This window comes from Papaver somniferum, chromosome 2 (genome assembly GCF_003573695.1).
Source record: "Papaver somniferum cultivar HN1 chromosome 2, ASM357369v1, whole genome shotgun sequence".
Classification (NCBI taxonomy): Eukaryota; Viridiplantae; Streptophyta; class Magnoliopsida; order Ranunculales; family Papaveraceae; genus Papaver; species Papaver somniferum.
In genome coordinates, this window is record NC_039359.1 from 101307763 (window position 1) to 101322734 (window position 14972).

The 14972-nt window shown below is 34.6% G+C and overlaps 2 long non-coding RNA genes across 3 annotated transcripts; both read left to right on the forward strand.

Moving 5' to 3' along the window:
• Positions 1-1454: 1454 nt before the first annotated feature.
• On the forward strand, positions 1455-8491 carry LOC113348587. 2 transcript variants are annotated; one of them, XR_003359718.1, is made up of 5 exons: positions 1455-2957; positions 3617-3701; positions 7922-7960; positions 8091-8259; positions 8363-8491. It is a non-coding gene; the product is annotated as an uncharacterized LOC113348587 (long non-coding RNA). The 2 variants fall into 2 exon arrangements; XR_003359717.1 differs by lacking the exons at positions 7922-7960; positions 8091-8259; positions 8363-8491 and having other exon boundaries at positions 3617-3905.
• A 347-nt stretch (positions 8492-8838) lies between these two features.
• Positions 8839-9975, forward strand: LOC113348588. The gene is made up of 4 exons (XR_003359719.1): positions 8839-8923; positions 9017-9204; positions 9316-9451; positions 9850-9975. It is a non-coding gene; the product is annotated as an uncharacterized LOC113348588 (long non-coding RNA).
• The last annotated feature ends 4997 nt before the right edge of the window (positions 9976-14972 follow it).

Here is a 14972-nt window from a genome sequence, read left to right on the forward strand (position 1 = left end):
GGATTAAGTTCTAGCCCATGTTGGTAGGCTTTATCAAAGGATCATGGGGGTTCCGATAGAAATAATATGTGAAAAAGTCACAATGTGTTGAATCAGTTTTGGTTTAGCATAAAAGCATATGTGTTTCGGAGTTTTCAACTTTTGCTTGCAATAGTTAAAAACCGGTTTTCAACCTTTCTCTGGTAAAGGTTGGTTGTTGTTATTCTTTTCTTTTGCATAAGGATGACAACATAATGATATTTCGATATCAATTCTCCCTGGAAGATGATGCAAACATATTGGAGAAGAGGATGCGAAATTTGAGGTAACGAGTTTGTTAGTTAATCGTTTTCCTGTTTAAGAAAAGCCTGATTTTATTGCATATATTTGTTGCTTTTGCTTACCAAAATTTCGGTACAATTGATGTTTTATTCCATTATGTGTGTATGGATGTGTGTGTGATTCAATTGGTTCTGGTTAAGAAAAACTATTGTTATCTTGCTTTATTGTGTGGTATCAATCGTTTAGGCTTACAAAATTTCAGTGCAATTGCGGTGCTTTAATGCTTATGTTGTTTCAATTGCTTCCGGTTGAGCTGAATAATTATGCAAGTTGATTTATTTGGTTTGTAAGAATTTTTTTATGGCTTAACGTAAGAAAAGGTTTACGGGATGAATTGTTTAGTCCAATTTGATTCCGGATAAGAGAAACTAAGTTAATTTTGATCTTAGTTAGACTTATCAAAGTTGAGGTTTCGGTTATTCAAGTCTAATCGAATGCCTCAACAAGAAATGCTAGTTAACTAACCAAGTACTCGTCTTGTTTAAAATTTAAAGGTCTAAGTTATATGGACAATTAGAACCTGATGAGAAAAATAGAGTTATCTTAATTTTGGTCTTATCGAACAAGCGATTGTATCTGTACAATCGGTTTAGCAAAGGAACTAGGGTGCTTAGTTGATTTTTGGTTTGCTAAACTATTAGGGAAAATTGCTTCGGCCAATCATTTCCTTGGTAACGTATCAAAACAAAATTACTTTGTAGTTTTGGTTTTGATATTGGTTATCAAAAATGGAGTGTGGAACCCTCGTGCTTAACTATATAGGTTGCAAGTCTATTGTAAAGACCCTCAAGCTCGTCAATGCTATTAGACTAGTCAAGAGACGTATTAGCCAGTAATATCTCGATTAGTTTAAAATGAATGTTAATGAGTAGGAATTAATCTAACAACGATCTAGATACGAAACTAGTACTGTTGGATAGGTCTCGAAAAGTTATGCAGAATGGATTAATCGAACGTGTTAATCGGATACTGGACGAAGTAGATATCATTGGAAAGATATGAAGGGTAAAATAGTCTTTTTGTTTTGGACAGACCCTGAATACCCATATCAATTTGGAGGGTGCATTTATCAGTTGTCGTTGGTATTATCCTTGATCGAGAAGAAAATCTTCTATTCTTTTCTTTCTATTTCTTCTTCATTCTTCTTGTTTCTTTTTTCTTCTTCTTCTTCGGTTCTTTCTCTCTGTTTCTCTGCCGATTCTCAATTCGAGGGAACTGGGCTATTTCTTGTGACATATTCTTAGAAGCTCGATACTATGTTGATCCTAAGGTGATGATGATGTTTCTGTGGTTGTTTGATCTCGGGAGGAGAAGAAGTGTTGCAGCTGCAAATTAAAGTTAGGGTTTTCTGGAGTTGATTGATGTTCATGAGAAATAGATAAGACGATCGGGTTGCTGATGAATATAAAACTAAAGGGTTAATGATGAAGTATTGAGACGAATTCGTTCTGAATATGAATCAAAAGAAAGGTAAATTAGGGTTTTGTAATTGATTGATTCTTCTTTGTGAAATTGTTATATCTCGATTGATTAGAGATGGGTTCTAGTCAAATATCAGGTTGAGATGTTCTGTGAAGTTTAATTTTGATTCATATGAAATTAGGGTTCCTCGTGTTCTCCCCTAAATTGGGAATTGAGGTTCATGTAATTGAGATATTCAGACTAAGAAATAAGGGTGTTGAACTGTTAATGTTTTGACGATATTTTGGTGATGAGTTGAAGAACATGGGATGGGTCTGTATTTGAGGAGTTGGAGTTGAGGTTAGATGAATGTAATTTATAACAGGGATATGGTATAGTTGCAATTAGTGATGATGCCGTTATGGTTGAAACGATGAATATAAGTTACAGGGACTGTAGTGGATTTTAGAAGAAGAAGTTGTAGTTGGTGCTGAGATTGGTAGAAGTCTGGAAGGCAAGGATAAAGGTATTACATGGAGAAGGACTTGGTGTATAAAGCAGTGAACTTGGATAGCTAGTAGTGTTGGCAGTTGTGTCACAATAACAGATGTATGTTGGTTTGTTCTAAGTGATATGTTAAGCTACAGTTGATGGCGATGAAGTGTACTGAGTTGATGTAAGTTAATGATCTTCTAGTGATGTTAATGATGTTGTTAGAGAAGAGTTTAATGATATTAATGTAGAATCAGTGGTATGATAGTGGGGTATATTGTGGCAGTGGAGTTACAGTGAATAGTGGTGCTTTAGGTGATCTGAGTTTGGATGCTTTGAAGATGTGTTAGTGCTGGCAGTGAAGTTTAGTAGTGTTGTTGTTGGAGTGCTTGCATTGGATTTCTTGTGGTGTTGTTGTATTGAATTGCAAGTAAGAATGAGCTATTTATGGATGTTGAATTACAGTTCGAATTGAGGTTGGGAGTTGAACTGTTTGTATGCATTGGTGATGTTGTGGATGGAGTTGCAGGTTATGAGAATTGGATTATGCGTTTGCTAGTTGAGCAGATTTAGAATGGATGAATGTTTATAGATGCAGACGGACAGTGTGGTCTGAGTTGAAGCTTAGATGTGGAAATTACAGGATTTAGGAATTGGTATATGTAAAGTGAATTGGGAGAAAGAGAATAGTTATAGTGTTGCTTAGCAGTGGCCTTAATGGAAGCCTGCAACTGCGGATCAAGGTAAACTCAGTTTACTGTTGTACTTGAGTTGTGAAGTTTATTTAAGATAAATTTTTGGGTTGTTGTTTTGTTTAGTGAAAATGTTTCACCAAATCTGATAGAATAGAAATCCGTTGTTAAATTAATGGAATTAGACCTGTAAGTCATAGCTGACTTAACCTTTAGTTTGATTCATTCAATCTGACTGAACTGAGTTCACCCTGTTAACCTGAGTTGAATCGGATTGACTCAATAGACCTGGACCCGACTTAACTCGTTGACTAAGTTTGACCATTGATCCTGAACCTTGACCCGACCTTGAACGTTGACTGTTAGTTGACCTTTGACCGTCAGTGACCGTTAGTTGACCTATTTGGGCCATATCTTTGTAATGGGCTTGGTGAGTAGACTTGGGTTTAGGGCTAGTGTTCATAGTTGATTTATTGGACCCTTATGGTCCGAATTGACCTTTGGTTTCTTCTACAAAGTTGTAGATAATCGTAAGAGTTAGCTAATAGACTATAGAACCAAACTAATTGAATTAGTAAACCTTTGAGTTGCTAAAGATAGATAAATAAAAGGTGTAGAACCTTAAATGGCCTAGAATCACTAGAAAAACTTGTATGATTCTTGTGTTAGCCATTTTGGCTAGATTCTTAGAGTTCTTGTGTTATTAACAGTTAGTCTATATTAACAACGATCGATTCAAAGGACGAACCAGTGGATCGTGGATCTCGAGGTAGGCGTGGCTTGTCATCAAAAGAGGTGGGAATACTTTTAACTCTTTTGAAACCATTGTTTGTTTCTTTTACAAAAGCTTATGTTTCACAAACTCGTGCATTATCTATTTGTGCATTTCATACATTGTTTAGTTTGTAATATGTTTGTTTTGTTGATTTTTTGAATCTTTCCACGAATTGGAAAGGACTTGTAATTTATGTCATTATGAATTGTTATGTGAAATAAGAATTTCCACGTGTGGTATATAGGATACGCTCCTTCATTTATATCTACATAAATTCAGCTTTTATGCTTATTAGGTGTGGAACAACCCGACATCAATATAGCTATATAGGTGTGGAAAAACCCGGCATCATTAGTATATATTGTTTGAAGAAGGAGTTTGTCCATATACATTGTTTGGGCATTTCACTGTGATGTTTGGGAAAACATGTATTATTTTTCAAATCTTGCTCATGATTTCTTTAAAGTTAAATGTTATTCCTGCTGGGCACCCCTTCTAGGGATGATGTGCTCACCCATTCCCACTTTCAGTTTCAGAGACAAATCAGAGTTGCGCAGCGAAAGCTTCGAGGAGTTGACTCCGTTAATTAGTTAACTTCTGCTATGTTTATTATGTTGTATATTCTATTTGTAAACCAAATAACTATTGTATATGTATCACTTGAGAGTAGTTGTTGTATATATATTTCAGGGAGGGGATAGTTTTTGGGTTAGGTTTTGTAGAAGATCATTTAATTGAATGCTTAAGTTTATGACTTCGATTCTTAGTGCCTCTGTATTTAGTTAATCTCTTGGATTAGTCAGCTGCTAGCTTTGGGGGCGCTGTAGTGTTGGTATCAGAGCTCATTATTAAATCTTATATGGGAAAATATAGAATTAGCCAGTGCTAGTTAGTGAACCAGATTAGTTTAGAACTAGGTTGGTTTGTGAGATAAATCTTAATCACTAAAAACCATCAATAATTAAAAGATTTATTTGATTGATGATTTGTTTGTTTGTTTGTTTGTGTAATTAAGTAAAAATTGTAGGGTACTCCCATAACCTTAGCTAATAAGGATTTGAGAATAATTAATCTAAAAAGTATGCACACTTACACAATTCAATACTAAAAATAATGAGATTAGTTTTATTGATAAATCTTGAAAGTCACATATATACTTTTTAAGCACCTTGACTTATATGTAGGGTCAATAATTTATTATCACATAAATGTTAATCATACTTTTGGGACTCAATAATAATTGGAAGACTAGTTAGAATAAGAGTTCGACCATCGACGTTAATAATAAAAATATTATTATAATAATTATAGGATAGTAACAACAAAATGTAATTTTTGTTAATAGTACAACTTAAGGATTATTTAGCAATAATATAAAATTTAATTACGATTAACTTTTATCGGCCTAAGAAATAAGAAATAAATGTTATAATGATAATAAAATATTAATACCAAACGATTATGACAAATTGTTAGTGGTTATTTACTTATATCCAGTCACATAATGAAATAAACAAATATATACATTGAAGATAATATGTAATAATTTAGATAACTAAATCGTTTAAAATGTTGTGAACTATTTATATATTTTACGAAATAAATTATAATACTTACACCAATTACGATAAAATTTTAGAAACTAATTAATTTTAATAAATTAATAATTAGTTAATCCAGCACTGGGGAATAGTGAAGGTTGTGTTTTCTCTGTTCGTAGGAAGGCATTGTTGGGCTTGGCCAACCTTGACAGGGCAACTACATTCAGAGATGACCGATCATAGAAGTTTGGTTTAATTCTTTGGTAAACTTATAGATACAACTTCACCTAGAAAGATCTGGAGGATTTTTCCTTGTAGTTAGAGAGACATGTATCTTATAAAATAGAAATTATTTTAAGACACTTAGAATTCTCTATTTGATAGAACTTAAATCAGCGTAATTTAACCTAAAGCTACAAATTTTAGATTTTAGTCGTAGAGCCATATGGGTTTGTGCTTTGTTTCATGTTGTTTGCGCTTAGACAAGAGATGGGATTATTCTATAAGGTGGGGAGTTTTTTTTGAAGACTGGAAGGATGGTTTGATTTTTGAGGACGAAAATGTATAAGGTGGGGAGAATGTAAAGACCCTCAAGCTCGTCAATGCTATTAGACTAGTCAAGAGACGTATTAGCCAGTAATATCTCAAATAGTTTAAAACGAACGTTAATTAATAGGAATTAATCTAACAACGATCTAGATACGAAACTAGTACTGTTGGATAGGTCTCGAAAATTTATGCAGAATGGATTACTCGAACGTATTAATCGGATACTGGACGAAGTAGTTATCATTGGATAGATATGAAGGGTAAAATAGTATTTTTTTTCTTTGGACAGACCCTGAATACCCATATCAATTTGGAGGGTGCATTTATTAGTTGTAGTTGGTCTTATCCCTGATCGAGAAGATAAATCTTCTTTTCTTCTCTTTCTATTTCTTCTTCATTCTTCTTATTTCTTTTTTTTTTCTTTTTCTTCGGTTCTTTCTCTTTGTTTCTCTGCCGATTCTCAATTCGAGAGAACTGGGCTATTTCTTGTGAGATATTCTTAGAAGCTCGATAGTATGTTGATCCTAAGGTGATGATGTTTCTGTGGTTGTTTGATCTCGGGAGGAGAAGAAGTGTTGCAGCTGCAAATTAAAGTTAGGGTTTTCTGGAGTTGATTGATGTTCATGAGAAATAGATAAGACGATCGGGTTGCTGATGAATATAAAACTAAAGGGTTAATGATGAAGTATTGAGACGAATTCGTTCTGAATATGAATCAAAATAAAGGTAAATTAGGGTTTTGTAATTGATTGATTCTTCTTTGTGAAATTGTTATATCTCGATTGATTAGAGATGGGTTCTAGTCAAATATCAGGTTGAGATGTTCTGTGAAGTTTAATTTTGATTCATATGAAATTAGGGTTCCTCGTGTTCTCCCCTAAATTGGGAATTGAGGTTCATGTAATTGAGATATTCAGACTAAGAAATAAGGGTGTTGAACTGTTAATGTTTTGACGATATTTTGGTGATGAGTTGAAGAACATGGGATGGGTCTGTATTTGAGGAGTTGGAGTTGAGGTTAGATGAATGTAATTTATAACAGGGATATGGTATAGTTGCAATTAGTGATGATGTCGTTATGGTTGAAACGATGAATATAAGTTACATGGACTGTAGTGGATTTCAGAAGAAGAAGTTGTAGTTGGTGCTGAGGTTGGTTGAAGTCTGGAAGGCAAGGATAAAGGTATTACATGGAGAAGGACTTGGTGTATAAAGCAGTGAACTTGGATAGCTAGTAGTGTTGGCAGTTGTGTCACAATAACAGATGTATGTTGGTTTGTTCTAAGTGATATGTTGAGCTACAATTGATGGCGATGAAGTGTACTGAGTTGATGTAAGTTAATGATCTTCTAGTGATGTTAATGATGTTGTTAGAGAAGAGTTTAATGATATTAACACTACACCAAATTTTCGGATTAGTAACAGGAATTCGTAACGGCTTATGGGCCGTTACAAGTGTCAGTTACAAAAGTTTCGTAACAGGATAAAGCCGTTACTAAATTTAAAAAAATTCGTAATAGGGCCAGGTCGTTACTAAATTTTTTATAGGCGTGCCACTCACACGCTTGGTCACACCTGGATCGTAACACTTGGAATTTGTGCGTGTGCCATTCACACGCTTACTATTATTTTTTCGCCCAATATGGGTTATGCTAGGGGATATTTCCTACCCTGCCTGTGCCATTCACATGCGTGATATACTAGAGAATATACTAGATGCAGATGAATCGAATTTTTTCATTTCTCATTTTCTTTCTCCTTCTCTTTTCTGCTCTGCCTCTCTTCTCTTCAAACCCTAAATTGAAATCACAAAAACCCTAGTGAAACTATTAGCCAAGAAAAGCTTAGATTTGTATTAGGAGTGAACTGAAATCACGATTCTCACGATTATTCTCAAAAATCTCTTGTTTGTTCATCATTTTTAGATCTGTATTAAGGTTTCAAAATATGTTCATCTGAAATCGAAAAGATAAACCCTAGAAACCCAGTAAAACAAATCTGTAATCGGATTGTTCAGATTTGTAATCGAATTGATCCATTGAAGTAAATAGGTATTAATATTTATGAATTCACTCATTTCTGTTAACCCTAAAAAGATTCCTTTCTCATTAAATTTGATTCTTCTGATTTTGGTTTGTTCAATTTTTCAGGTTTGTGATGAGAATGATGTTGAAATATTTACTTCCAAGGTATTCAAACATTATTGCATCCTCTAATTTCAATTTCTTAATTTACGTTTTTTTCCACTGCTGATTTAGGGTTTAGATATGTGGATCTGGGTACTTAATAAATTTTTTTTTCTTCTTTTCTATGTTTTAGTGTGGCTGGTAGTAGTGTTGGTATTTGAGGCTTGGTGTTCTCTGGAGGAGTTGCAACAGCTTCAGGGGGAGGTGGTTCTGTAGGGGGTTAAGTAGATTCTGAAGCATAGGTTAACACAATGTCTGGCATCGATGGACTTACGAATCAAAACCCTAACAAATCATATGAGGTAATTTATTTTCTAATAATCCTTTTTATTGTTGTTCTTTTGGTTTGTATTTATGGATGATGGTGAAGTCTGATACTGTGTGTTCGATGTTTTGATTTTGTAGGTTGTTCAACCACCTACAGATTCTATATACAGTCAATGTTTTAGTTCTAAAGGCAACTATATTGTTGCTACTTCATGGGATAATCAGGTTTATTTTGGTTTTTCGATTTAAATTACCCTTAGTTTTAATGTTTGTGTGGTTTTGTTAAATAATGAACGAGTGAAGGCTCAAATTTGGGATGTATTGATGGAAATTACATGTTAGATGTTGGGAAATACAAAGATTAAGAACTAATACAGGAAGTTTTGCAAAAGCAGCAATAGCTGATGCCCAACTGGTAGTGACATTTTGACTATTTTGTTACTTGCTTTCTTGGTTGAAATGTTGCTTTAATGTGTTGAATGGTGGTATATTTATCTGGTTTAGGTTTTGTGTTTGTCTTGGAAAGATTATGGAATGAATGTTTTCTTGGAAGGGTTTGATAAACAAGTAAAGATATGGCCTTTGACATCTGGTGGTCAGCCTGTGACTGTTGTTATATATGATGTTGAACCATAAAGCAGTTGCTTGGATACCAGAGATGAATCTTTTGGCTACAGTAAGCTGGGATAAGGTTATCAAGTAAGAGTTAGGTTAACTTATTCCTTATAATTTAAACATATTTTTTAATAATGTGTGTTTTAATATTTTTTTTTCGCTAATTGATTGATTTAGGTAGGCAGCAAACGCAAATCCATACACAACAGCTTCCAGAATGTTGTTACAGACTCTCTGTCAAATATCCTCTGATGGTTGTTGGAAAAACAGATAAAAGAAATCTGATTGTTTTTAGCCTACGCAACCCTCAGAGAAAGATTAGGTTACCTGCTAGGACATCCAATCCTAAGAACGACGGCGCAAGGGTAAGATTGGATTTGGTTCCTATCAGTTGTAACATTTGTTTTATTTTGAGCACCCAATCTTGTATTTTCTTACTAACAATTAGTTTGTTTTTTTTGGTTTTGTTTTTATAGGTACCATTTTCCAGTGATGATAACGAAGCTCCTAGCACACCAAAAGAAGATGCCATTTTTATTCCAAGGGAGAATCCAAGAGCTCTTGTTATACGTCCCCTTGAACATTGGACCTCCAGAACCTCTACAGAAAAATGTAAGGATACTAACAATATTCCTATGCACGAGAGCGGTAATCATTTCTTTCACATGTGCTTCCTAATTAGTTCAGTGGCTTACTTCTACCGTCATACTAGTTTATAAAGGTTTATGGTGGATTTTGTTAATTTTCTGCCTAGTTCCGATTAATCATCGGTCTAAAGTGTTTTTCTATCAAGTATATGCCTCACAATATCCATAATTTTAGCGTTGATAATACAACTTTCTATAAAGACTCACTCAACATATGATCTGTTGAAACTTCTGGGTTATATGTTGCCATTAGGGTTGTACTAAACTCTTCGTACATGCATTGTTTTTCCTTGTATTATCGTATCTTCTGGTTTTCAGTCATCTGAATAATTTCTTCATTCAACTTTTTTTATTTATGACCAGATTCACCTGGTAAAGCGGGGAGGGCTGCGGAGGTGCTGAAGAAAACCTTACAAGTAAACAACTGAGCTACGACCATGAAGTCAACAATAGACATGGCATCTTCCAGAGCCTGTTTAAATTAAGCAGCTAACTGGTCACTTTCTGCTCGCACATGCTTGTGCTTCTTTGGGGTCTTTTGAGCATTATAATGAAGTTCTGAGAACCATGTCTCATTTCTCAATTCTATCACCCTTTTTTTTTATTTTGTATATGTGAATCTAATAACTATTTGTTGTGATTTTGTTGCAGGTAAGGTTCATGGATCTGTAATACAGGGACTGGCAAATATGAGGACTGGTGCAACAAGTATGAATGGTGAGAAGATTGCTTTGTAGATTTCTGAATTTCCCAAGGTATCAGGCACAAGAGAATCGATGTCATTCAGTCAAGGTGCAGACCATATTGTTGTTCCAAACGATGGAAAGGTGATAACTTACCCTATTATCCCTCTAAAGTTTACAGAGAATTTGAGGCTACTTAGAATTGATCTGTATAGTACTCTTTGTGTCCTTTCTGTGTTAATCCTTGCACATGAGACGGTTGAGGCTACTTAGAATTGCATCTCTATATATTTCGACTTATCTGCTCAAGTGTTCAATTTTATCAATTCAATATATCCAGGAGTTTATATAGATTTGGTGTAGTTTAATCTGATATTTTATTGTTTACTAGGCATTCAAGTTGGTCGTGGCTGATCCTGGTACCATTCTTGATTCCCTCACACGTGAAGTCAAAGAAGTTGGCCCTGATGGACAAGAGGTAAAGCTGGTTTCTCTGCCTGTAATTTGCTTAAATTCCATATTGTTGGTTTTGAAACTGATGGGGACATCTCGATATATTTATAACAGGATACTAATGTGATACCTAATTTTACATGGCTGATTGTATTTCAGGCCATTTGGAAGGCTTTGGGGGGACTACTTCTAATTCTTTAACTAATCTGGTGAATCTACTTCTATTTTTACGCAAATTTTATTATTATTGGATGGAGTGTTCTAAACATGGATAATTAGTACTATAACTAGCTAGCTGAATGATGTTTGAGTGCATTCCCTTATAGTATATAACCATTATTTATCGTTTTTCGGTTTGCAGGTTAATTTAATGATGTTCTGTTATGAGATCGGAAAGGTTCGAGAATAAAGAAGTCATTAGTGGTACTCTCCCAAGTTCTATGTAGGAAGTTTCATTGAACTTAGTAAATTTTGTAACTTAGAATTTGATACTTAGAAGAATTTTGGTACTCTCCCCAAGTTCTAAACTGCTTGAATGAATGTAGAAAGAATAGAAGAAATTATTGTTATCGAATGGGTGATACTGTATGATTAAACTTAATGAAAGGTTCATGCAGGTTAAATAAATTTGAATTCCGGTGTATTTCCGGCAGAAATATTACTGCCGGTTAGCCTTGAACTGGTCAAAATTGACCTGGTCAAGGTTGACCGGCAGTAATTTTTTTGCTGTTACAAAAAGTTCGTAACGGCTCTTAGATGTTACAATATTCCACGTTGTAACGGCTGCAAACTATTACAATGTGCCACGTTGTAACGGTACGACAGCGTTGTTATAAAAAACATTCGTAACGGCAAGGAGCTGTTACCACGTGGAATATTCGTAACGGCTTACAGCTGTTACGAGGACCGTTGCAACCAAAATTCGTAACGGCCACAAAGCCGTTAAAAAAACATGTAACACCCACTTTTGCAACAGGCAAGAGCCGTTACAACCCGTTTTAGTAACGACTTCATTATGTTTCTAATCCCAGAATTTGGTGTAGTGTAATGTAAAATCAATGGTATGATAGTGGGGTATACTGTGGCAGTGGAGTTACAGTGAATAGTGGTGCTTTAGGTGATCTGAGTTTGGATGCTTTGAAGATGTGTTAATGTTGGCAGTGAAGTTTAGTAGTGTTACTGTTGGAGTGCTTGCATTGGATTTCTTGTGGTGTTGTTGTATTGAATCGCAAGTAAGAATGAGCTATTTATGGATGTGGAATTACAGTTCGAATTGAGGTTGGGAGTTAAACTGTTTGTATGCATTGGTGATGTTGTGGATGGAGTTGAAAGTTATGAGAATTGGATTATGCGTTTGCTAGTTGAGCAAATTTAGAATGGATGAATCTTTATAGATGCAGACAGACAGTGTGGTCTGAGTTGAAGCTTAGATGTGGAAATTACAGGATTTATGAACTGGTATATGTAAAGTGAATTGGGAGAAAGAGAATAGTTATAGTGTTGCTTAGCAGTAGCCGTAATGGAAGCCTGCAACTGCGGATCAAGGTAAACTCAGTTTATTGTTGTACTTGAGTTGTGAAGTTTATTTAAGATAAATGTTTGAGTTGTTGTTTTGTTTAGTGAAAATGTTTCACCAAATCTGATAGAATGGAAATCCGTTGTTAGATCAATGGAATTAGACATGTAAGTCATAGCTGACTTAACCTTTTATTTGATTCAATCAATCTGACTGAACTGAGTTCACCCTGTTAACCTGAATTGAATCAGCTTGACTCAGTAGACCTGGACCCGACTTAACTCTTTGACTAATTTTGACCATTGACCCTAAACCTTGATCCGACCTTGAACGTTGACTGTTAGTTGACCTTTGACCGTCAGTGACCGTTAGTTGACCTAGTTGGGCCATATCTTTGTAATGGGATTGGTGAGTATACTTGGGTTTAGGGCTAGTGTTCATAGTTGATTTATTGGACCCTTATGGTCCGAATTGACCTTTGGTTTATTCTACAAAGTTGTAGATAATCGTAAGAGTTAGCTAATAGACTATAGAACCAAACTAATTGAATTAGTAAACCTTTGAGTTGCTAAAGATAGATAAATAAAAGGTGTAGAACCTTAAATGGGCTTAGAATCACTAGAAAGACTTGTATGATTCTTGTGTTAGCCATTTTGGCTAGATTCTTAGAGTTCTTGTGTTATTAACAGTTAGTCTATATTAACAACGATGGATTCAAAGGACGAACCAGTGGATCGTGGATCTCGAGGTAGGCGTGGCTTGTCATCAAAAGAGGTGGGAATACTTTTAACTCTTTTGAAACCATTATTTGTTTCTTTTACAAAATCCTATGTTTCACAAACGCGTGCATTGTCTATTTGTGCATTTCATACATTGTTTAGTTTGTATTATGATTGTTTTGTTGATTCTTTGAATCTTTCCACGAATTGGAAAGGACTTGTAGTGTATGTCATTATGAATTGTTATGGGAAATAAGAATTTCCACGTGTGGTATATAGGATACGCTCCTTCATTTATATCTACATGAATTCAGCTTTTATGCTTATTAGGTGTGGAACAACCCGGCATCAATATAGCTATGTAGGTGTGGAAAAACCCGACATCACTAATATATATTGTTTGAAGAAGGAGTTTGTCCATGTACATTGTTTGTGCATTTTCAGTGACTTAGTCACTGTGATGTTTGGGAAAACATGTATTATTTTCCAAATCTTGCTCATGATTTCTTTAAAGTTAAATGTTATTCCTGCTTGGAACCCTTCTAGGGATGATGTGCTGACCCATTCCCACTTTAAGTTTCAGAGACAGATCAGAGTTGTTCAGCGAAAGCTTCGAGGAGTTGACTCCGGTAATTATTTAACTTCTACTATGTTTATTATGTTGTATATTATTTTTGTAAACCAAATAACTATTGTATATGTATCACTTGAGAGTAGTTGTTGTATATATATTTCAGAGAGGGGATAGTTTTTGGGTTAGGTTTTGTAGAAATTTCTTAATTGAATGCTTAAGTTTATAACTTAGATTTTTAGTTCCTCTGTATTTAGTTAATCTCTTAGATTAGTCAGCTGCTAACTTTGGTTGCGCTACATCTATTTTGAGATTTGTAAGATCCTTTCGATTTGTTCTTTATTTTTTTGTTTAGTTATCATTTTGTGACAAAAAGGGGTAGAAATATATGGAGTAAACAAGTGATGTTGGTATTGATTTATATTGATTGGTATCACTAAGGGAAAGGATATTGGTGCTTAAACGTTTATCCAACGAAAGAGTAAAATCATAGACTAAGGGGGAGTAACATATCATATACTTGTAGTTATATAGACTACAAAGGAAATAACAAAGACGCGCGGATTGATAAAAAATCTATACCTATCTTACCTTTAGGGGGAGTATTAGATTTGTTATTATAATGTCAACAACGACATTTATGGATTGAACGTATACAGGTTATTAATGTGTTGTTTAATTCGGGAATCAAGTGTATGTGTAATGAATTCTTGTAATTTGTTTATCCATATGACGTGAGAGTTTTGTCACTAAAATTGACAAAGCGAGAGATTGTTAGATCATAGTTCGGTTGAACCCACCAAGCGTTGGTATGTCAAGTTTGGTTGCCATATTTTAGTGAGCCAAAACTTATTTTAAGATTCGCTTGATTATGTACTAGAGTCAACTTCGTATAGGTTAGCTTGAAAGTATTAGGATATGAGACATTACAAGTATTGTGAAGACTTGAAGAAGTGAAGAAGTAAGGAGCTACAATGACAACATCATCCTTCCACTTGAGGTTAGTGATATTTCACTTGAACTGTTTCATTCCCTAACGTATATTTCAAGTCGTGCGTATTGAAAATAAAACTGCGAAGCATGGATGATTACACTCTAGTTAGACATAGTATTAAGGAATACAATACGAGGTTTGTTGCTTAACCGTTAAACTTTGTAGATAAGACATCAACATAATCGTTTGAATGATATTGTGATTATGTATGGGTATAAGGTGAAGATTTCATCATAGGAAACAATGTTTTACATTTGTTTTAAGGAAGTAAATTCATGAACTTGTTTCGTGAATCGAAAAGGAAATCGCCAGGCATTATCGGTATTGTTATTCATTGCATATATTTTGAATTACCAATATGTGTGATTAGTATAACCGCTCATGACTTGTTTATGTTCTTGGTAAAACTATTCACAAAGGCATGACTTTTGTATTGGTATGACTTTTATTAGTGAAACCGATCTTAAATAATCACCTGAGATGGTATGATCGATTTTGTGTTATTAGTATGACCGACTCTGGGTAAAGGGGAACCGATCCTAGTAAGAGG